Source organism: Macaca nemestrina, chromosome 18 (genome assembly GCF_043159975.1).
Source record: "Macaca nemestrina isolate mMacNem1 chromosome 18, mMacNem.hap1, whole genome shotgun sequence".
Classification (NCBI taxonomy): Eukaryota; Metazoa; Chordata; class Mammalia; order Primates; family Cercopithecidae; genus Macaca; species Macaca nemestrina.
This window is the reverse complement of record NC_092142.1, coordinates 56,095,504-56,118,162: the sequence shown is the minus strand read 5'-3', so window position 1 is coordinate 56,118,162 and position 22,659 is coordinate 56,095,504. Positions and strand designations below refer to the sequence as shown.

Sequence of the window (22,659 nt, the reverse complement as noted above, 5' to 3'; positions counted from 1 at the left end):
GAGATGGGGTTTTACCATATTGGTCAGGCTGGTCTCAAACTCCTGACCTCAGGTGATCCACCAGCCTCGGCCTCCCAAAGTATTGGGGTTACAGGAGTGAGCCACTGCACACGGCCCATAAATTCAAATTTTAAAAAGCTGTGGCATGTGTATATTTTAAATGTGTGTGTATTTGCATACATAGAAACCAACTCTGGGAAGCTACACAGGAAACTGACGACAGGCTTGTGTCTGAGGAGGGCCCTGGGGATGGTGGGAAAGGAGAGCCTTTTCCATTGTGGACCCTTTTTAGGACCCTTTGAACCATTCAAACTTTTTAATGTGCATATTTTGATTTTTTCTAAAAAAAAAAGCCTCAAGAACATTTACATTAAAAACTAGAATAGACATTTCCCCAATGTGTAAGGAAGAGAAATACAAGATGATGAGTTAATAAGAAATTATCAGTGATAGCTCACAAAAAATGAAACTTCCCTAAATAATGTGAAATAAAAGAGAAATAGGAAGGCAATAGGTAGGGAAAAATATCTGCACTAAAAAGCAGCCAGGTGTGGTGGCTCACGCCTGTAATCCCAACACTTTGGGAGGCCGAGGTGGGAGGATAGCTTGAGCTCAGGAGTTGGAGACCAGCTTGGGCTACATTGCGCAACTCAGTCTCTACAAAAAATAAAAGATTGGCTGGGCGTGGTGGTGTGTGCCTGTAGTCCCAGCTAATCGGGAGGCTGTGGCAGAGGATTGCTTGAGCCCAGGAGTTTGAGGCTGCAGTGAGCTATGATCTTGCCACTCCAGTCCAGCCTGAGCAACAGAGTGAGACCCCATGTCAAAAAAAAAAAAAAAAAAAAAAATTCAAAAGTAATTCATATCTACTGAGAAAATATTTCATTTTACTTTTGAGTTTAACATTTATGCATGTGTGATAAGGACACTACATTTCTACTGGAAAAGCAGTTGACAAAGTTGAACAGACAATATAGCGAATATTTGCTACTTGCCACGTGAGTACCTTTCGGCATGATTTAGTTCTCCCAACTCCACCTGGATGCCTCATGTGCCTTTCAAAACTTCCAAGTCCGAAACTGAGCTCCTGATCTCTCTTCCCAAGCTGCTCCCCAGATCACCTTCCCCACGTCAGTTAGGGGCAGCTTCATGCTTCCTTGAGCTCAAGCCCAAAGATGGCTTCATTTTCCAAGTGCATTCCAGAATCTTGCTTCCTCTACTGCTCTGGCCTAGCCTGGACACCATCATTTCTCACGGGGAGTCCTGCACCTGCCTCCTCCCTGGTCTCCGTCCACCCGTCCCCCAGTAACCTTCTCCGCGCAGGAGTCAGCTGTTAAGACACAGCCTGCATCAGGTCCTGTGACATCAGGTCCCATGCCCCTCAGAGCCTTCTCATCCCTCCCAGAATGAAAGCCAACTTCCTGCCCAGCACTACCAAGATGTTTGAACAGTTTTTTTAAAAAAATCAAACTTGGCCGGGCGCGATGGCTCAAGCCTGTAATCCCAGCACTTTGGGAGGCCGAGACGGGCGGATCACGAGGTCAGGAGATCGAAACCATCCTGGCTAACACGGTGAAACCCCGTCTCTATTAAGAAACACACACAAAAAAAACTAGCCGGGCGAGGTGGCGGGCGCCTGTAGTCCCAGCTACTCGGGAGGCTGAGGCCGGAGAATGGCGTGAACCCGGGAGGCGGAGCTTGCAGTGAGCTGAGATCCGGCCACTGCACTCCAGCCTGGGCGACAGAGCGAGACTCCGTCTCAAAAAAAAAAAAAAAAAAAAATCAAACTTGATCACTTTAAATTTATCCTCATTGTGTGGGTTGGTTATTGTTGGCTTTTTTTTTTAATGAACATTTGGCAATTTATAGTTTTGAGAAAGTTGCTCATTTTGTCAAGATGGTCAAACATAGTATAGCTCACAGTTGTATATAATATTTTCTTGGTTTTGTGTGTGTGTGTGTGTTTTTTTTTTTTTTTTTAAGACAGAGTCTCGCTCTATTGCCCAGGCTGGAGTGCAGTGGTGAGTAGCTGGGACCACAGGTGCCTGCCACCACGCCCAGCTAATATTTTGTATTTTTAGTAGAGATGGGGTTTCACCGTGTCAGCCAGGATGGTCTCGATCTCCTGACCTCGTGATCCACCCGCCTCGGCCTCTCAAAGTGCTGGGATTACAGGCGTGAGCCACCGCGTCCGGCCTGTTTTTTGAGATGGAATCTCACTCTGCCACCCAGGCTGGAGTGCAATGGCATGGTCTAGGCTCACCGCAGCCTCCACCTCCCGGGTTCAAGTGATTCTCCCGCCTCAGCCTCCCGAGTAGCTGGGACTACAGGCGCATGCCACCACAGCCAACTAATTTTTGTACTTTTAGTAGAGACGGGGTTTCACCATGTTGGCCAGGCTGGTCTCAAGCTCCTGACCTCATGATCCGCCCACCTTGGCCTCCCAAAGTGCTGGGATTACAGGCGTGAGCCACCGTGCCCAGCCTATTTTCTTATAATTTTAAATCTCCTCAAGGCTTCACATTTAATTTAGTTTACTTTTTGTCTTTTTCTTCTTTTTAGATTTGCCAGCAGTTGGTAACTCTTATGTTTGAAAACATTTATCAGTTTTGCTGGAATAGTCCCTTTTCTAGTTCTGTAATTTTTGCTTTTATCTTTTTATTTCTTTCCCCTGATTTAGTGAGGCTGTTTGTTATTCTTTACAATTATAAACTGTATTGCTTAAGCCATTGCTAGCCTTTACCTTTTAAAAAATAATAAAACACTTTTGGTCAATTTCGATAAATATATATCAAACACTTATGTGCTAAGTAGATTGAAATTATAATTTGGAATGGAGTAATTTAATAAAGAGTTGTTTTTATGGCTTTATCATTAGTTTTTGTTGTATTACGCTGTACAAAGAATAAGTCCTGTGCAATTTCTACTTTGAGGAATATGTTGAGATTTTCTTTTTTGCTTGGTATATAATAAATTGTAAAACATTTCATGAACATTTAAAAAGTGTTCTTTTACAATAAAAATGGATTTCTATTTCACAATTATATCAACATAATGTCTAGATGAAACAAAAATTTAAATGTAAGAAGTTAAACCGTGAAAGTACCAGAAGGCTGTATGTTCAATTTATAACAATTCACGAAGTTGTGCACTTACATGACATTTTTCTATGTGTTATGTTTCACGACAAAAAAGTTAAGAAAATTTAAGTGCTCAAACAAAACATGGAAAAAAGTATTCTTTTTTTAATTAAAAAAAATTTCTCTTTAAAAAAATAGAGGCAAGGTCTTGCTCTGTTGCCCAGATTGGCCTTGAACCCCTAGAGTCAAGTAATCCTTCCACCTCTACCTCCCAAAATTCTGGGATTACAGGTGTGAACCACTATGACTGACTGAAAAAAGTATTTTACAGAAAATAATTTCAGAGTAGAGAGAGTCTTGCTAAGCATGATGCAAAACTCAGAAATCATGAAAAAAGAAAAAACTGGATGAAACTGATCAGATATAAATTAAAATTTTTGTATTGTCAAAGAATACCACAGATAAAGTCAAAAGCCAGATGACCAATTGGAAAAATATCTGCATCACAGACAAGGTTATAAATGTATATATCATAAACAAAGCTATAAATGTATAAATGTTTTAATAAATCGAGAGTTACTAAAAATCAATACTGAAAAAGCCAGTGACCTCATAGAAAAGTAGGCAAAGAACATAAAAGGTTTACAAAAAAGGGAAATACCAATGACATTTAAACAAATTTTTTTGAGACAGAGTCTCACTCTGTTGCCCAGGCTGGAGTGCAGTGGCACAATCTCGGCTCACTGCAACTTCCACCTCCCCAGTTCAAGTGATTCTCCTGCCTCAGCCTCCCAAGTAGCTGGGATTACAGGCATGAACCACCATGCCTGGCTAATGGTTTTTGTTGTTGTTTTTTTTTAATAAGAGTGGGTTTCACCATGTTGACCAGGCTGGTCTCGAACTTCTGAACTCAGGTGATCCACCTGCCTTGGCCTCCCAAAGTGCTGGGGTTACAGGCATGAACCACCACCCCTGGACCCAATGACTTTTAAATATATGAAAAGATGCTCAAGCTCACAGAAAATAGAACAAATATAATACTTTAGAACTAAAAAAGATACACCATTTTCTAACTATTAGATTTGCAAGGATATTACTGAGTTGGCAAGGTTGTGAATGAACGGGCACTTTGACGCACTGCATCATTCCATGTGGACCTGGCATGTGTGTATTTTAAATGTGTGTGTATTTGCATACATAGAGACCAATTCTGGGAAGCTACACAGGAAACTGACGACAGGCTTGTGTCTGAGGAGGGGTCTGGGGATGCTGGGAAAGGAGAGCCTTTTCCACTGTGGACCCTTTTTAGGACCCTTTGAACCATTCAAATTTTTTAATGTGCATATTTTGATTTTTTCTAAAAAAGCCACAAGAACATTTACATTAAAAACTAGAATAGACATTTCCCTAATGTGTAAGGAAGAGAAATACAAGATGATGAGTAAATAAGAAATTATCAGTGGTAGCTCAGAAAAAAATGAAACTTCCCTAAATAATGTGAAATAATAATAATAATAATAATGTGTCAACAGTTTTGAGACCATGTCTCAAAAAATGTGTATACAAATACATGAATATTTCTGGAAGAAATTCATCCGTGGAAATGTAACAGGACACAACCTTTATCTACCAAAGTGGTAAATGCCATATAATCACACTGAGCAATTTCATACACAGGCATTTAACCTACAGATGTCTTCATTATATGCACAATAATATGCCCAGCGATATTTAATGTGGCCTTGCTTATAATAGCAAAAATTGGAAAAACCTAAACGATCAAAGGGGACACATTATGATTAAATTATGGCACATCTGTACAATGGAATTCTTCGCAGCCATCAAAAAGAAAGAGGCAGCATCCAGCCACTCAGGAGGCTGAGGTGGGAGGATCCCTTGAGCCCGGGAGGTTGAGGTAAGCTGAGATAGTGCCACTGCACCCCAGCCTGGGCGACAGAGTGAGACCCTGTCTCAAAAGAAAGAAAGAAGAGAAAAGAAAAGAAAAGAGGACAAACTATACGGAATGATATGGAATTGTATCCACGATATATTGTTTTTTAAAAGAGAGCTGGGGCAAAACAGGGTGTAGAATATGCTTCCTTTGTGTAAAGAAAAAATAAAAGTGGTGGGTCACGACTGTAATCCCAGCACTTTGAGGGGCAGAGGCGGGTAGATCACTTGAGGTTGAGAGTTTGAGACCAGCCTGGGTAACATGGCAAAACCCTGTCTTGACAAAAAATGCAAAAATTAGCCAGGAGTGGTGGTGCACGCATGTTGTCCAAGCTACCCACAGAAGGTTGAGGTGGGAGGATTGCTTGAGTCTGGGGGGGTGTCCAGGCTGCAGCGAGCCAAGACTGCGTCCCTGCACCTCAGCCTGGGTGACAGAGCGAGACTCTGTCTCAAAAAAAAAAAAAAAAAAAAAGTGTATACAATACATGGAATATTTCTGGAAGAAATTCATAATGGTAATTGTCCCCAGTGAAAGGAATTTTTATTTTTTATTTTTTATTTTTTTGAGAAAGGGTCTTGCTCTGTCACCCAGGCTGGAGTGCATTTGGTGTGGTCATGGCTCACTGCAGTCTCCACCTCCTGGGCTCATATGGTTCCCCCACCTCAGCTTCCTGAGTAGCTGGTATAAGTGCACACCACCACATCTAGCTAATTTTTTCGTGTTTTTTTGCAGAGACGGGGGTTCACCATGTTGCCCAAGCTAGACTTCAACTCCTGGGCTCAAACAATCTGCCCACCTTAGCCTCCCAAAGTGCTGGGATTACAGATATGAGCCACTGCACCTGGCCTAGAATGTTATACCGTATGCATGTGTTATCTAATCAAAATTAAGTTTTAAAAGTTGAATATATTTATTACTTCAGCTATACGAGTTGTCATTCATACCTCCCAAGTTCACTTTTTTATTGATTTCTTTCTTTTTTAAATATTAAGACAAGGTCCCGCTATGTTGCCCAAGCTAGTCTCAAACTCCTGAACTCAAGTGATCCTCCTTGAGGATCTCCCAAAGTACAGGCGTGAGCCCCTGTGCCTGACCCCAAGTTCATATTGATTTGATTTGAGGTAGCCATCAAAGAATGAGAAAGACATGCTCAGCCACTGTGCTTCAATTGATTTATCCATGCATAGCTAGTAGTTTTTATATTGTATATTAATTATGAGGTTCACGATATTCAAATGCATAAAGTTTTTTACTGTTCTATAGAAAACAAGAAAGAGGAGCTGCTGCAAACAGAACAGAGGAAATAAAACCCGACAAACTTTCAAGTTCTCACATTTGCATTTTGGCACCAGGACCCCTGGCTTTCAGTTCAAAGTGTTACCTCTAAGAATCCCCAGTGCACCCCTGAGGCAGACTAATCAAATGGGCCGCTGAGAGAAAGGTGGGGGGAAAATGGCCAGGGTTACACACAGTCAGTAAAGGGAATTCAGATTACGTGGAGTCACAGTCCTGGGATCATGCCATCCCAGTCCAGAGAGAGGGAAAAGGGCTGGGGTGCACCTGGAAGCTTTATGGGGGCTCTGAGTCTGAGGAGCTGCGAAGGGAGTTTGCCCCACCCTGGTTTCAGTGTCCCAGCAGACGCCTCCCTCCCACTGCCCTCACTGCTGTGCTCTTTGGGAATCCTTCCTGCTATCCTGAAAATGCTACTGACACAGAGTTTAGAGGAGGGACTGGAGAGATCAAACCCTGTTCTCTCCCTGCAGCCCCCAGGCCTTTGCCTTGGCTGTTCCCTTTGCTCAGAAAGCTGTCCCATCTCTAGTCCACACTCATACACACATGCACGTGCACACACATACATGTACCCACATGTACACATGCACGCATGCCTCTGGCTGGAGTTATCTTTAAAACTCAGCTCTGGTCTGGCCTCATGCCTGTCTGAACCTGCTATCAGCTTCCCACTGCCTCCAGGATAAAGTCACACCATGGTGCTGTGACCACCACAAAGCAGCTACCTATCAGGGGTCCAGGGAAGGCTCAGGATGAATAAACATTGGCTCACGCCTGTAATCCCAACACTTTTGGAGGCAGAGGCAGGAGGATCGTTTGAGGCCAGGAGTAAGCAGACATCAGTTGCCAATGTTAGCCTGGGCAACATTGTGAGAGTCGGTCTCAATTTAAACAACAAAAAACAAAAACAAAGGATAAATAAACAAATGCCCCTTCACCATTCAGTCCCCGGCCTTCCTGGGCCTCTCGTGCGCCTGCTGAGCTACCCATGAGATGCTGATCACCACCCGCCGGCATTCTCTTTCACAACTCCCTGCCTTGCACATCCTGCTTCCCTACCTCACGTCCACTTCCTCTTTTTCCCACCTTGCAGACTTCTCCTTCCAGACCAGACTTCAGCATGAGGTTCCGTTCCTTACCCTGTCTCCTTCCTCTGCTATCTCAAGTCTTGCCGTTCTCTAGGCCCGTCAACTTCTCTCAGGGCCTGAATCTTGGTGAGGGCAAATGCCTCTGTACCAGGGCCCTGGATTTGAGTCCCTACTCCACACCAAAGCTGTGTGACGCTGGTAGGTTATGCAGCCTCTTCGTACCTCAGTGTCCTCATCTGTAAAATGAGGATCTTCTAGGTCAGGTCCCTAGAAGCAGAGCCCAAGGGGATTCCTGTGGAGGTTGTTTATTGAGGGGGTGGTGGAAGAAAGATAGCGTAGCAGAGGCATCTAAGCAAAGATATGGTTTCAGAAGTCTCGCTTCAGCCTGCCACATGGGAGAACTGGAGCGTGATGATAGAAGAGGTCCGTCCTGCACAGGTGCAAGAGGTCTGGGTGGCCACACCTCATGTCACTGCAGGCCCAGTGGGCCGGGGAGGGAGGCATGACTGCCTAGGCACCTCTGAGCAAGGCAATGCCCACCAGGCAAAGGCCACCCCGGGAGAAGGATGCAGGTGTCACCCACAGTGAATGGGGAGCATCCGGGCAGAGATGGGGTTGGGGGAGCTCTGACAGTGTCTGCTACAGGGGGGTCATCATAATGCCCACCTGGCAAGGTGGTTGTGGGATGGGCCATGTGGAATCCCTGACATGGAACCTGGCACATGATACAAACTCAATCCAGGCTGGGCACAGTGGCTCATGCCTGTAATCCCAGCACTTTGGAAGGCTGAGGCAGGCAGATCACCTGAGGTCAGGAGTTTGAGACCAGCCTGGCCAATGTGACGAAACCTCGTCTCTACTAAAAATAAAAAAAAAATTAGCCAGGCATAGTGGCGGGCACCTGTAATCCCAGGCGAGGTGGGAGAATAGCTTGAACCCGAGAGATGGAGGCAGCAGTGAGCCGAGATCACGCCACTGCACTACAGTCCAGGCAACAGAGCGAGACTTCATCTCCAAACAGACAAACAAACAACAACAACAAAACCTCAATCTATGTGGAGAAAAGGGAGCCACACACACTGGTGGGAATGTAAATTAGTACTGCCACTACGGGACAGTTCGGAGGTTTCTCAGAAAACTAAAAATAGGGCCGGGTATGGTGGCTCACGCCTGTAATCCTAGCACTCTGGGAGGCCGAGGTGGGTGGATCACAAGGTCAAGAGATTGAGACCATCCTGGCCAACATGGTGAAACCCTGTCTCTACAAAAAATACAAAAATTAGCCAGGCGTGGTGAGCACCTGTAGTCCCAGCTACTCGGGAGGTTAAGGCAGGAGAATAGCTTGAACCCGGGAGGCAGTGAACCCGGGAGTTGCAGTGAACTGAGATCATGCCACTGCACTCCAGCCTGGGCAACAGAGCGAGACTCTGTCTCAAAAAAAAAAAAAAAAAAAAAAAAAACTAAACTAAAAATAGAGTTGCCATATGATCCAGCAGTCCCAGTGCTAGGTATATACCCAAAAGAAAGGAATCAGTATCTCAAAGAGATATCTGCACTCCTATGTTTATGACAGCACTGTTTACAATAGGCAAGATTTGGAATTAACCTAAGTGTCTATCAACAGATGAATGAACAAAGAAAATGTGGCAGCTGGGCGCAGCAGCTCACACCTGTAATTCCAGCACTGTGGGAGGCTGAGGCGGGTGGATCACCTGAGGTCAAGCATTGGAGACCAGCCTGGCTAACATGGCAAAACCCCTCCTTTACTAAAAGTACAAAAATTAACAGGGCATGGTGGGGCATGCCTGTAATCCCAGCTACTCGGGAGGCTGAGGCAGGAGAATTGCTTGAACCCGGGAGGCGGAAGTTGCAGTGAGCCAAGATCGTGCCACTGCACTCCAGCCTGGGTGACAGAGCAAGAGTCCATCTCAAAAAAAAAAAAAAAAAAAATAGAATGAAAGAAAATGTGGCACACATATAAAATGGAGTACTATTCAGCCATCAAAAAGAATGAGATCCCATCATTTGCAAGGACATGGATGGTACTGGAGGTCATTATGTTAAGTGAAATAAGCCAGGTACAGAAAGACACACGTCACTTGTTCTCACTTATTTGTGGTATCTAAAAATCAAAACAATTTAAGTCATGGTGGTAGAGAGTAGAAGGACGGTTACCAGAGGATGGGAAGTGTAGCAGGAGGCTGGGGTGGGGGAAGTGGGGATAGTTAGTGGGTACAAAAAATAGTTAGAATGAATAAAACCTAGTACTTGATAGCACAAGAAGGTAACTATAGTCAGTAATAATTTAACTGTACGTTTAAAAATAACAAAAAGTATAATGGAATTGTTTGCAACACAAGGGATAAATGCTCAAGGTGATGGAAACCTCATTTACCCTGATGTGATTACACATTGCACGCCTGTATCAAAATATCTCAGGTAACCCATAAACATATACACCTACTATGTACCCACAAAAATTAAAAATGAAAAATTTTTAAAAAAGCTTCAATCCACCCAAGCTCTGATTACCACTAGTGTGGCTGTCATTGCTGTCGCTTCTTCGGTCTCTCCAGCCCCTGGCTCCTGGTGTGAGGGAAGAAGTGAGGGATGCAGAGAGGACAGGAGTGGAGCCACAGACTTCCGGCTGCGGTTCCTTTGCTTTCCATCCTGTTTCTGCCTCTCGAAGAGTAGATTAAGGAGGAGGCCCCATTAGGCCTTGGGGTGGAGGAGAAACAGGACCTCAGTTTTCTCATCTGTGCAGATCAGAAAGCATGCAGTTTGTGGGGTAATAGCCAGGAACCCCAGTCATGTCTACAGACATTTGGACAGAAATACCTTAAAGAAACAGAAAGTGCTGCTGTTGTTGGTTCTTTAGGTCCAGGTGGACAGATCAGGGCCTGGGGACCCTGGGGAGGACCTGAGGCCACAGAGGCCCTCCAATCCTCCCTGAATCCTACACCAAGCCCTACCAGGGGAACAGAGAGAACGTAGCGCCTCTGCCTTCCCCCCGGGGAATGGCTGAGGATGTCAGGGCTTCAGAGATCACCTGAGCCTGGACGCACAGGGCAACAGAGCAGAAAGAGCTCTGGAGATGGGGTCTATGCTGGGCCCATTGTAAAGATGGGGAATCTGAGGCCCTGGGAGGGAAAGGCCTTGCTGGCATTTAAAGCAGAGGAAACAAAACTAAGAGCAGGGCTGGGCTGGGCCACTGGTCTCTTTCTGGGAGGCGTCACCCTCCTTTCAGGGGTCCCTTGGGAAGTGCCTTCAGGAAGGGTTAGAGGCCATTTCCTCCCCCGCCCACAAATGCCGGCAGGGCAGGCCAGAGATGTCCTTATAGGGCATATCCACTTCTGTGAGTCAGCGACGACGCAGGGGTGACTGTTGCCTTTGAAAACAATCATCTTGGCCGGGCCCGGTGGCTCACGCCTGTAATCCCAGCACTTTGGGAGGCCCAGGTGGGCGCATCACAAGGTCAGGAGATCGAGACCATCCTGGCTAACACAGTGAAACCCCGTCTCTATTAAAAGTACAAAAAATTAGCCGGGTGTGGTGGCGGGAGCCTGTAGTCCCAGCTACTTAGTGAGGCTGAGGCAGGAGAATGGCGTGAACCTGGGAGGCGGAACTTGCAGTGAGCAGAGATCACGCCACTGCACTACAGCCTGGGCGACACAGCAGGACTCTGTCTCCAAAAAAAAAAAAAAAAAACCATCGTCTCTGTTGTCCGTCACAAAGATAGGGCCCTAAAAGGCTTAAAATGCACAATCACAAGGAGAGGGCCCGAAAGGACTTAAAATGCACAGTCACAATCCTTTACACGTGAGGAAATTGAGGCTCACAGAGGGGAAGGGACCTGCCTAGGTCACCAGCTGGAGTCGAAGAGACAGGAGTTGAAGAAGCGTCTCCCTGCCTGGCAGCCCTGGAGGTGTTCCTGAGCCTGTGCTCAAATTCATGCTTGCACTCCCTGCCTCAGGTCTGAGCCTGGGTGGTCCCTGTCTCCAGTCCAACAAGGCCATCTTCTTCTGGTCATTGGAAACCCAGAAATCTGGGTCCTAGCCCACATCACTAGTCTTTAAACTGCCTCCTTCACCCCAGTCACCTTCCTATGTTAAAGGCTTGAACTTTCCTCCAAGGAGCCCCCAAGATTTCCAGATGCACCCTCCTTCAGGACTGGGGTGCCCTATTGCCAGCGCGAGCCTGGCTGGGACATCAGGTGGCCAGCTGGTGGCCTTGCTTCTCCCGCTCAGCCCTGGCAGTTTGGGTCTAGCACCCACAGAAAAGGGGTTGGTGGCTGGCAAGGCTGCTAGGAGAAGGCTTCCGCCTGCATGTCCGGGGCCCCAGAGGCCTCTCCCTGGGGCTTCCAGGTCAGTGGTTCCCATGCTTGTCTGCACATCGGTATCACCTAGGAGGAGGGCCTTTTAAAAATCCCAATGGGCCACACTCCAGACCCATCACAGCACCATCCCAGGCGGTAGAACGCAGGCACTGGCACCTTGGGAAGCTCCTGGGGGGTTTTCCCATGTGCCAACGTCTGGCAACGACTGTTCGAGGCTGTGACACCCAGCTCTCCACTCCCAGCGGGGAGAGACAGGCTCCTCGCTACCTCCACCTGGCGCCCTGCTTCTCCAGCAAACCAGAGCTGAGTGATTCTTGTCCTCTGAGAGCCCCAAAAGCACTGGGGACAGGAAGGCCACCAAGTTGACCATATTTAGATGGAGACCTTGAGGATGTCTCCCCATAACCAAAACTCAGCTCTATCCCCTTCCTGGAGCAGAGCACCTGCCTCAGATTCAGAGCTATTTCTTGGTACCTCATGCCCCAACTCTGTGGCTCTGCCAGGGCTTGGCACGGCCAAAGTGAAAATAAAACCGAGGTTTAGAAATCCCCTTCTCAGCTCCAACCTTGCCATGGGGCCTGGCAGGAATGTCCCAGAGGAATCTTGCTTTGGTTTGGTAACTAAGGCAGGGGACAAAGTAAGCTCGAGACATAAAGGAGAGAAGGCCTGGATGCAGGGTTCAGAGCTGCAGCCCGGGAAGTGGTTTGCCCATCTTGCAGGGCAAATCAGCAATGACTTCTAAATCTTACTGCGCTTCCACCCTTTGACCTTACCACTAAACTTCTCAGCAGAAAGCAAAGTGGACAGCCATGAGGCCCAGAATACACAATGTGATGGACTGAATATCTGTGCTCCCCCGAAATTCACACGTTGAAATTCTAACCCCTAATATGAGGGTATTAGGAGCTGGGGTCTTGGGGAAGTAATTAGGTCATGAGGGTGGAGCCATAGTGAATGGGTTTGATGTCCTTATAAGAGTCCCCAGAGAATGCTCCAGCCCCCTTTGCAGCATGTGAGTATACAAAGAAAAGTCCGCCATCTGCAACCCGAAAGAGGGCTCTCGCCAGAACCCGACCATTCTGGCGCCCTGATCTTGGACTTTAGTCTCCAGAACTGTGAGAAATACATTTCTATTGTTTAGAAACCAGCCAGTCTCTGGCGCTTTGTTACAGTAGCCCCAATGGGCTAAGACACAGAGTCCTGGATAAAGAAATTCCAGCAGCGGTCTTTAAACACCCTAGACAGCCACAATAAAGTTTGGTGTAACCACGCTGTGGGATTACGTGCATGAAAGGGACTCATTTTTTTGTTGACAGGGCTGTATCCTCAAGATGTATCATGGAATAAACAAGACACATTGTATAATGATATGCACAAAATGATATCACTTGTCCCAAAACACACATCAACAAACAGCAATACCGTTTCTTCCCACAGGTGGATAATAGCATGTTTTATAACTTAGAGGCTAAGAGCATGAATTTTGGAGCAAGGCTGCCTAGATTTGGTACTGACCTTTCCACCAATTGCAGGCTGGGTGACACCAGGCAAGTTACGTAGCCTCTCTGGGCCTCAGTGTTCTCATCTGTAAAATGGGGATAAGAGTAGCACCTACCTCACAGAGTTCCTGTGGGGTTTAACTATGTAAAGTCCTAAAATCAGTCCTTGGAAGTTAGTAAGCCCTATATAAGAATTATTTTTATTATGTGAAGGTTTAGATAAAGCTCTGGAAACATGTCAAATAGGGGTTACTGCAGGAGAGGGGACAGGCATGGGGCTGGAAGCAGTGAGTAAAATAGATTTCAGCCTTATGTATAAAAAGCTTAACTTTCTGCAAGGAAGACTGAGTCATGTCTTACTTGTGTGGTTTAAAATGAATACATTTTTTAAAAGTTAAAAAAAAAAAAGACATCAGTGACCCTAGGCTGGGCCCTTTGAATTTAGAAGAATTTTGCCTCCAGACTGGATCATCTGAACTGCTCCCTCCCATCCTGGCAGACATTGCCAAACCCATAACACAGGCGCAGAAGAAAGATTGGCGGGGCTGGAAGGCTGGAGCCTTGGTTTTGGGTCTCACCGCCCCAAATGACTTAGAGGGTGATATCCAGACAAATCCCTGCTCACTTCGGGCCATGGTTTATATGTATGTCAAGCAGGAGTAATGCTTTCTATGCAGCCCATCTCACAGGGAATTGTGGAACTGTTAAAAGAGCCTCTAATGCTGGGCATAGTGGCTCATGCCTGTGATTCCAGCACTTTGGGAGGCTGAGGCAGGAGGATCGCTTGAGCCCAGGAGTTTGAGACCAGCCTGGGCAACATGGCAAAACCCCGTCTCTACAAAAAGTACAAAAATTAGCCGGGCATGGTATTGTGTGCCTGTGCCCCCAAGCAACTGTGGGTTGGGGGACAGAGGTAGGAGGATCACTTGAGCCTGGGAGGTTGAGGCTGCAGTAAGCCATGATCATGAGAATGCACTCCAGCCTGGGTGACTGAGAAAGACCCCCATCTCGAAATAAAATAAAATAAAATAATTTTGGAAAAAAAAAAAGCTTCTGGGGTCAGGAGGGCTGGGTTTAAATCCTTATTTCAACATTTGAGAGCTGTGCAACCTTGGACAGTTTTCTTAATCTCTCTGTGCCACTGTTTTCCTCATCTGGGTGATGATTTTACATTTACTTCACAGGATCACTATGAGGGTTGCAGACATTAATACTACAGCACAAGGAGGGGACATGTCCAGTCCACAGCCAATGCTCATTGGCTCTTATGTACTGAGTTCCCAGCATAGGCTGGGTATCAGGCTGCAGTATTCCACCTGTACGTCCTCATTAGAATCTCAAGCAACATTTCCAGGCACATTTCCTGAATTTCATAGATGACGAAACAGGCTCCAAGAAGTCAAGCAACAAAATGTGGATTTAAAATCTATGCTGGCCGGGCGCAGTGGCTCACACCTGTAATTCCAACACTTTGGGAGGCCGAGGCAGGCAGATCACTTGAACCTGGGTGTTCGAGACCAGCCAGGACAACATGGTGAAAACCTGTCTTTACAAAAAATACAAAAAAATTAGCCTGGCGTAGTGGTGTGCACCTATAGTCCCAACTACTTGAGAGGTTGAGGCAGAAGGATCACCTGAGCCCAGCAAGTTGAGGTTGCAGTGAGCTGTGATCACACTACTGCACTCCAGTGTGGGCAATAGAGTGAGACACTGTCTCGAAAAATAAAAATAAAAATAAAACAATAAAATCTATGCTGATTCCAGAGGCCATTTCCTAACCGAAATATAATACTGCCTTCAACAAATGGTCATCTTTTAAAGCTAATTTATCATTTTAACATGTCTTTATTATTTTTCCTGTTTACAAACATAACCTGTACTCATTTGGAAAGTCCTAAACATTGTGGAAATATACATTATGAAATTTCCCCCACAATCTCACCCTCTAGGGGTATGTGTATAATTTCCAAAACTCTTTTTTCATGTTTGAAGATTTTTTTTTTCCTTATCTGAAAGCCAGAACACCATTTCCTTAAACTTTTTCTAGAAACCATGTCACTTTTAACTTTATTTTTTGAAGTACCACTTGCCACGAACGGAAGGTAACATCGAAAAGAAACCCAAGGGTGGGGCATGGTAGCTCACACCTATAACACCAGCACTTTGGGAGGCTAAGGCAGGAAAATTGCTTGAGCTCAGGATTTTGAGATCAGCCTGGGAAACATAATGAGATCTCATCTCTATCAAAAATAAAAACCAAAAACAATTAGCCAGGTGTGGTGGCGCACACCTGTAGTCCCATCTATTTGGGAGGCTGAGGCAGGAGGATCAATTGAACCTGGGAAATAGAGGCTGCAGGAAACTGTGCATGGAGCTGTGCAATCAGTGCACCCCAGCCTAGGTGACAGAGTGAGACCTTGTCTAGAAAAAAGAAAGAAAGAAAGCCAAGGAAAACAAAAAATACCATGATGCTGTTGAACTGTAGCTGGGTATTGCTGCAGACCTGGGGCTCTGACCGGAGCCCTGGCCTCCCCTTGCTGAAAATATCAAGAATGTGAGAGGTTTACAGATGCGTTAGCACTTGACTGAGGCTTTCTCTTTGACTAGTCCGGAAGAATGAAAAAGAACTGAAAAGGGAACAACTTTGTCACTTTTTGATTCAATGGAATTGGATGCCCTCTCCACACACCTCCTAAAATCCTCTTGTGAACGCCTACTGGATAGGTCTTTCTCGGGAAAACACTGACCTGTACATTTCGATAAAAGGATTCTGCAGCCCAGAAACACACAGCACACCTTCAAGAACTCAGTGAATAAGACTATTGAGAGACACACAAAACAGCAAGCTATTTCTCTCTTCAAACATGATGCCATGGTAAGATCTGAATGCCTCAAAGCACCAGCTTCCCAAGGCGTTCATGCTGCGTACATTTCACCAGGAGGGACAGAAGGGACCCGACAGGACACAGGGTTCTTGAGGGTTTGGCGATGGTACAGGATCCATCCCACCCGCAAGGGATAGGTGCTAGGGCATCGGGAAGCTTCCAGCGGTCGGCAGCCTCTCTAGATTGGCACAATCTTTTAGGAGATAAATTTGACAACACGGTTTCAAAGATTTTAAAAATAAAAGTTCATATATCCCTTTAGGAGTACACTTTGAGGACTGAGCCTAAGGAAGCAATCCAGAATGTGAGTAAAGCTCTAGCTACGAGGATGTTCACCAGGGCGTTGCTTACGCCTGGATGTCAGTGGAAGCGGCCCTCCCTTTCTTGAGACAGAAACAGTCAGCTGGGACACCAACCCACCTGCAATGCCACGACCTACAGGAGGCTATGGCCTCCCCTGGGAGCTCTGCAATTCCTGGGGAGGAGGTGGGTGGGTGCTCCTCTAGCTGAGGGCTCCTGCTCTAATTCAAGCACCACCCCCCCACTTTTTTTTTTTTTGAGACCAAGTCTCCCTCTGTAACCCAGGCTGGAGAGCATGGCACGATCTCAACTCACCACAGCCTCTACCTCTCGGGTTCAAGCGATTCTCCTGCCTCAGCCTCCAGAGTAGCTGAGATTACAGGCACGTGCCACCACACCTGGCTATTTTTGTATTTTTAGTAGAGATGGGGCTTCTCCATGTTGGCCAGGCTGGTCTCAAACTGCAGACCTCAAGTGATCTGCCCGTCTCAGCCTCCCAAAGTGTTGGAATTACAGGCGTGAGCCACTGCGCCCCGCCTAGCCCATTATTAAATTACAAAACAAAATTGCAAAAATTGCAAAAATGTCATTCACAGTGAGCATTTGGGAGCACAAAAGCAGACTTTAAACAGCATTGTCTCCTCCTCTCCCTCCTGTCCACCTCTTCTCTGCTTTCTTCTTCTCCCCACTTTTTTTGTTTCTTGCCATCCCCTCTGACTGGTTCCCTCTTCCTCCAGACATCATGGCCCAGGGTTCCCTGCCACACTCCCTTCAAGTTCTCTCTCAAATGTCCCAACATCCCTATGAGAAGGCCACGTCTACCTCTCTCTCCAGCATGCTCCACCCTTGCCTGCCTTGCCTTCTTCACTGCAGTCACTTCCACCTGACCTCGTATGACATGCACATCTTTGTTTACTTGTTTGTCTGTTTCTACTGCCATATCACCTCCATAAGGCAGGGACTTGGTTGTGTTCCCAGCTGTGGCCCAGTGCCTAGAGCAGGGCCTGGTATGGTGTGGAAGCTCAGCGGAGAAGCTGAATGCATTCATGACAGCAAGTGTGGAGCCAGAGCCAGTGTCTGCGGTGCTGGTATCCGACTCATACGGAGCAGAGGGCATTCCTGGACTCACCGAAAATGCCCTTTTGCCATCCTACCCCTAAGAAGTTTCTGGGAGTCATCTCCCTATGTGGCTAACCTCCCTCCATCTTCTCTCCTTCCTTTCTTCTCCCCTCCCTCCACCCCCTTTTCTTTCAGGAGCAAATACAGCACCTCCACCCCACACGCATACATCATGCAAAGCACTCTGTTCCCACCCAACATGTCCTGGTCCCTGTTGGCCATTTTGTACACAGGTTCCAGCCACCCCAAATCCTATCGAAGTATTTTCCCAAACATATTTCCTTTCCTTCACCATTATGGTGAGAGCTATTGGAAGAATTAAAATGTCATATTTTCCTTTTTTTTTTTTTAACAGAAAACAGGGAAAACATCCCATGTATAATACAAGAAAATGAGACCGAATATAAATATCTAACAATGATGGATATGGTTCAGACATTCTATAAGCAACGATGCCACCATTTTAAATGACAGTATAACCATATTATAGACAAAGAGCAAATTCCCTCAACATGAAAAGTGCTTTTACAACTCAACAGGAAAAAGACCAAAAACCAATAAAAAGTGGGCAAAGGATATGAACTGACAGTTTATGGAAAAGGAGCTATAGGTGACTCTAAAATTTTTGAAAAGATGTTCAAACTCATTCATAATAAGAGGCACAGAAAACACACCATTTTTCATCTCCCAGATTTGCAAATATGGATATTTGGCCCCTCCCCACTCCAACTGGTGGGAGCAAAAATTAGTACAACATTTAAGGGGGGATAATTTGCCACATTTATCCAAGTTCAAACTGCATATTCCCCTTGACTTTGCAAATCCACTCCTGGCTTTCTTAAAGATTCACTCCCACATATGAAAAATGATGCTTGACCAAGGATATTCATTACAGCACTGCTGAAACAGCAAAAGACAGGAAATAACCCAAGTGTTCTACAACTGTTAGATCAACTACAGAGCAGTCATACAGTGAAATACTATGCAGCCGTTAAAAAGAAAGAGGGAAAAGGCAGATTTTAAAATTTTGATGTAGAAAGATTTCCAAATTGCACTAAGTTAAAAAAAAAAAAAAAGAACCCAAGTTAGAGAACACTACATATAGTATACTGCCATTTGTGAGAAGGGAAAAGTACACGTGTGTGTGTATCTATGTATGTGTATATGTATGTATATATGTATGTATCCATGTTTGTAAAAACCCACTTAGACTATCCTTGGAAGGAGACACAAGAACCTGATAACATTGATTGACTTCGGGGAGTGCAGTTGGGTGGCTGGGAGACAGGAGATGGAAGGAGACTTATTTTTCATTATATATTTTTCCAAACGTTTTACATTTTTAGAAACTATATAAATGTATTAGCTATGAAAAATTTAAAAAATTAAAAAATGATATTGTAAGATTTAATTTTCCTTTAACACATAATACCATATCATTTATTTTTAAAAGTGAGATACTATTTTCATGTATAAGTCCATTAAAATATGAATATACAGGCTGGGCGTGGTGGCTCATGCCCATAATCCTAGCATTTTGGGAGGCCAAGGCAGGTGGATCACCTGAGGTCAGGAATTTAAGACCAGTCTGGCCAACATGGTGAAATCCCGTCTCTACTAAAAATACAAAAATTAGCTGGGCATGGTGGCACATGCATGTAATCCCAGATACTCAGGAGGCTGAGGCAGGAGAATCTCTTGAACCTGGGAGGTGGAGGTTGCAGTGAGCCGAGATCATACCTCTGCACTCCAGCCTGGGCAACAGAGTGAGACTCCCTCTCACTAAAAAAAAAAAAATTAATAATAATAAATAAATAAAATAAAAAAAGATCTGGCAAACAAATCTCGCTCACATCCTTAGATTGCCTCCAAAGTTTTTACAGTGTTTGGACTTGCATTAGCTTGCCTGATCCTTAGTCCAATTCTGTATGGAAAACAGAGCAGAGATGCTGAGATGGTGTCTTCATTTCCTAGTATTGTCACAGTACTGCTGTATCTGCTGTCACAAAGTGCCACAAGGCTGTGTACATTAAAACAACCGAGATTTCTTCTCTTGCACTTCTGGAGGTCAGAGTCTGAGATCAAGGTGTGGTCAGGGCCAGGCTCCCTCTGAAGGCTAGAGGAGAGGATCCTTCTTTGCCTCTCCTGGCTCCCGCTGACTGCTGGCAATTCTAGGTGTCCTTTGGCTCCTAGATGCATCACTGCACTCTTCCTCCACCGTCCATGACTGTCTGATCCCCGTATGTCTCTGTCTTCATGTGGCCATCTCCTGTCTTATAAGGACACCGGTCCTATTGGATTCAAGGCCCATCCTACTCCAGTATGACCTCATCTTCACCAGTTATATCTGCAACAGCCCTATTTCCAAATAAGGTCACGTTAGGAGGCACTGGGGCTTAGGTCTTCAACATTATCTTTTGTGGGGAGGCACAGTTGAACTCGTAACAAATGGGAAAAGTCAGGCTAAGAAGTTATGGCTGGGTGTGGTGGCTCACGCCCATAATCTCAACACTTTGGGAGGCCGAGGCAGGCTGATCACTTGAGGCCAGGAGTTCGAGACCTCATTTCTATTAAAAAAAAAAAAAAGTGGCCAGGCAAGGTGGTTCACACCTGTAATCCCACAGGAGGCCAAGGTGGGTGGATCATCTGAGGTTGAAAGTTCGACACCAGCCTGGCCAACATAGTGAAACCCCATCTCTACTAAAAATACAAAAATTAGCTGGGTGTAGTAGTGGGCGCCTATAATACCAGCTACTCCGGAGGCTAAGGCAGGAGAATCGCTTGAACCCAGGAGGTGGAGGTTGCAGTGAGCCGAGATTGCGCCACTGCACTCCAGCTTGAGCAACAGAGTGAGACTTCGTCTCAAAAAACAAACAAACAAAAACGGAATAAAGAACAACAACAGGCCGGGCGCGGTGGCTCAAGCCTGTAATCCCAGCACTTTGGGAGGCCGAGACAGGCGGATCACGAGGCCAGGAGATCGAGACCATCCTGGCTAACACAGTGAAACCCCGTCTCTACTAAAAAAATACAAAAAACTAGCCGGGCGAGGTGGCGGGCGCCTATAGTCCCAGCTACTCGGGAGGCTGAGGCAGGAGAATGACGTAAACCCGGGAGGCGGAGCTTGCAGTGAGCTGAGATCTGGCCACTGTACTCCAGCCCGGGCGACAGAGTGGGAGGCGGAGCTTGCAGTGAGCTGAGATCTGGCCACTGTACTCCAGCCCGGGCGACAGAGTGAGACTCCGTCTCAAAAAAAAAAAAAAAAAAAAAAAAAAGAACAACAACAACAAGCAAAAGAAGTTTTGCTGAACTTTCCTCAGAGGGGAAGAGGGTATGTGTGTTGGGGTCTGTGGAGGCTGATCCGGCCCTGTGGACACCGGGACAGCTCAGTATCTGATCCAGGAATAAAGCTCAGCATATTGTGAAACTCTTCCAAGAACTTTCCCCTCTGCTTATCTGTCTTCTTCAAGGATCATCTCCTCTCACACTTGCGCAGCACTTTAAGGTTGATCAAGGCACTGGGCGTGTGTGCGTCATCTCATTCAATCCACAAAACACACATTGTAGGATAGATCTGCATATGTTCATTTTACAGATGAGAAACCAAAGTTTTGAGAAAGGGAATGGTTCGTTCATGGTCATCCATCAAATACCAGGTGTTGAGAGCCCCAGTCTGTCTACCGTCCACACCAGCTGCAGGTCCACCTGGCACTGTGCTTCTGGAGACAAGGGGGATGGGCATCATGGATGGCCATTCTGGGCTATGGTCAGTAAGGTTTGCAGAAAGCACGCTGGATGGGAGTCTAGATACATCTGAAAAGCATCAGATACATCTGAAAAGCCCATGGCTTGTCAAGGTTTATTTCTCCTTTAGAGAAACGGAAAGTGATTTGAAGGGACTATGAGGCTCCAGGATCTGGCCCTGGGTCCTCTCTGCCTCCTGCTACCCCCAAGTTTTAGAGGCTAGGAACTGCCAGTTTTCAAACTGCTTTTTAGGTCTGCAGAAACTTCAACCTTTTAAAAAAGGAAAACGTAAGAACCCCAACTTATAAAATGGACGCAAACGGCACTGAAGGTAGGAGCCTCTTCGGACCTCCCCGAATGATCACCCCAGCTAATTCCAGGTCCTGGCTTTCCGGGTGAGAATAGTGACCAAAAACCACATGGGAATGCAGAAAGCAAGTAGCAAAACAACACCCACGTATTCACCTATTACTTGTGAGGTTAAATGTTCCTTAGAAATAATCTGGAGATTTGACATTAAGGAATAACTATTAAAATGTTTGTAGTATGCTGGTGGTACTGTGGTTTTGTTTATAAAAGATGTCTTATCTTTTAGTTCATTCTGAAATACCTCAGTTGAGATGCTATGCTGTCTGCCATTTGTTTCAAAATAACCAGCGGTGGAGACTGGGCCACCTAGGTGGCTTTAGGGTCGTGACTCTCCAAGCGGAGCGTGGATACGTGGTGCTTCACTGTATGAAAACCCGCAGGTGCACAAGGCTCAACTTAATTCTATTCCTTCTACTCTTGTATATGTTTGGAATTTTCCATAATAAAAAGTTGTTTAGGCTAAAAAGTCTAAATTGCGTATAATGAACAGTGTAACTTCCTTCCTTCATCGTTTTAAAATCAATGAAAAGTTGCAAAGAAAAAGACAGAGAGAGTGGGTGGCTCCGGTAAGTGACAGGGACTGAGCAGGGAGGGAAGCACAGCCGCTTACCGTGTCCCCCCACCCAGGTGACCCTTATCTGCAAGCCGCTTACCATGTCCCCCCACCCAGGTGACCCTCATCTGCAATCCTCTCCCGGCCGGCAATTCCTCCTCCAAACTCCCGGGGCCGCAGGCTGCGCGCGCTGCCCAGCTACAGGCGCCCTGTCCACCACCCGGCGACCGGTACCCCCCGCTCCAGGGCCTCTGACATCCCCTCCACCCCTCTCCGTGCAGAATTCGAACCCCGAACCTCCCCCTTCCGCTCGCCGCAGCCCGGGTCCCGCAGCCCCGCGGCACGCCCGGCACTCACCCTCAGAGCTCCCGGCACTCACTCTCTGCGCTCCCGGCTCTGCGCTCTGCGCGAAACTGAAAGTAGAAGCCGCCTAGAGCTGCCGGGCCAG

General features: G+C 46.2%; 1 protein-coding gene across 8 annotated transcripts in view; it reads right to left on the bottom strand.

Annotated features, from left to right (window-relative positions):
* Positions 1 to 22,659, bottom strand: part of LOC105494040 (NLR family CARD domain containing 5) — a 93,136-nt gene extending 70,477 nt beyond the window's left edge. For 4 of the 8 annotated variants that reach the window (XM_071084584.1, XM_071084590.1, XM_071084589.1 and 1 more), the window contains exon 1: positions 22,569 to 22,659. The gene's annotated coding sequence lies outside the window, so the exon portion shown is untranslated. Of the gene's footprint in view, positions 1 to 7,377; positions 7,436 to 7,457; positions 8,253 to 13,257; positions 16,627 to 22,568 lie in introns of those variants that run through there. The other 4 variants (XM_071084588.1, XM_071084587.1, XM_071084585.1 and 1 more) reach the window with 4 other exon arrangements.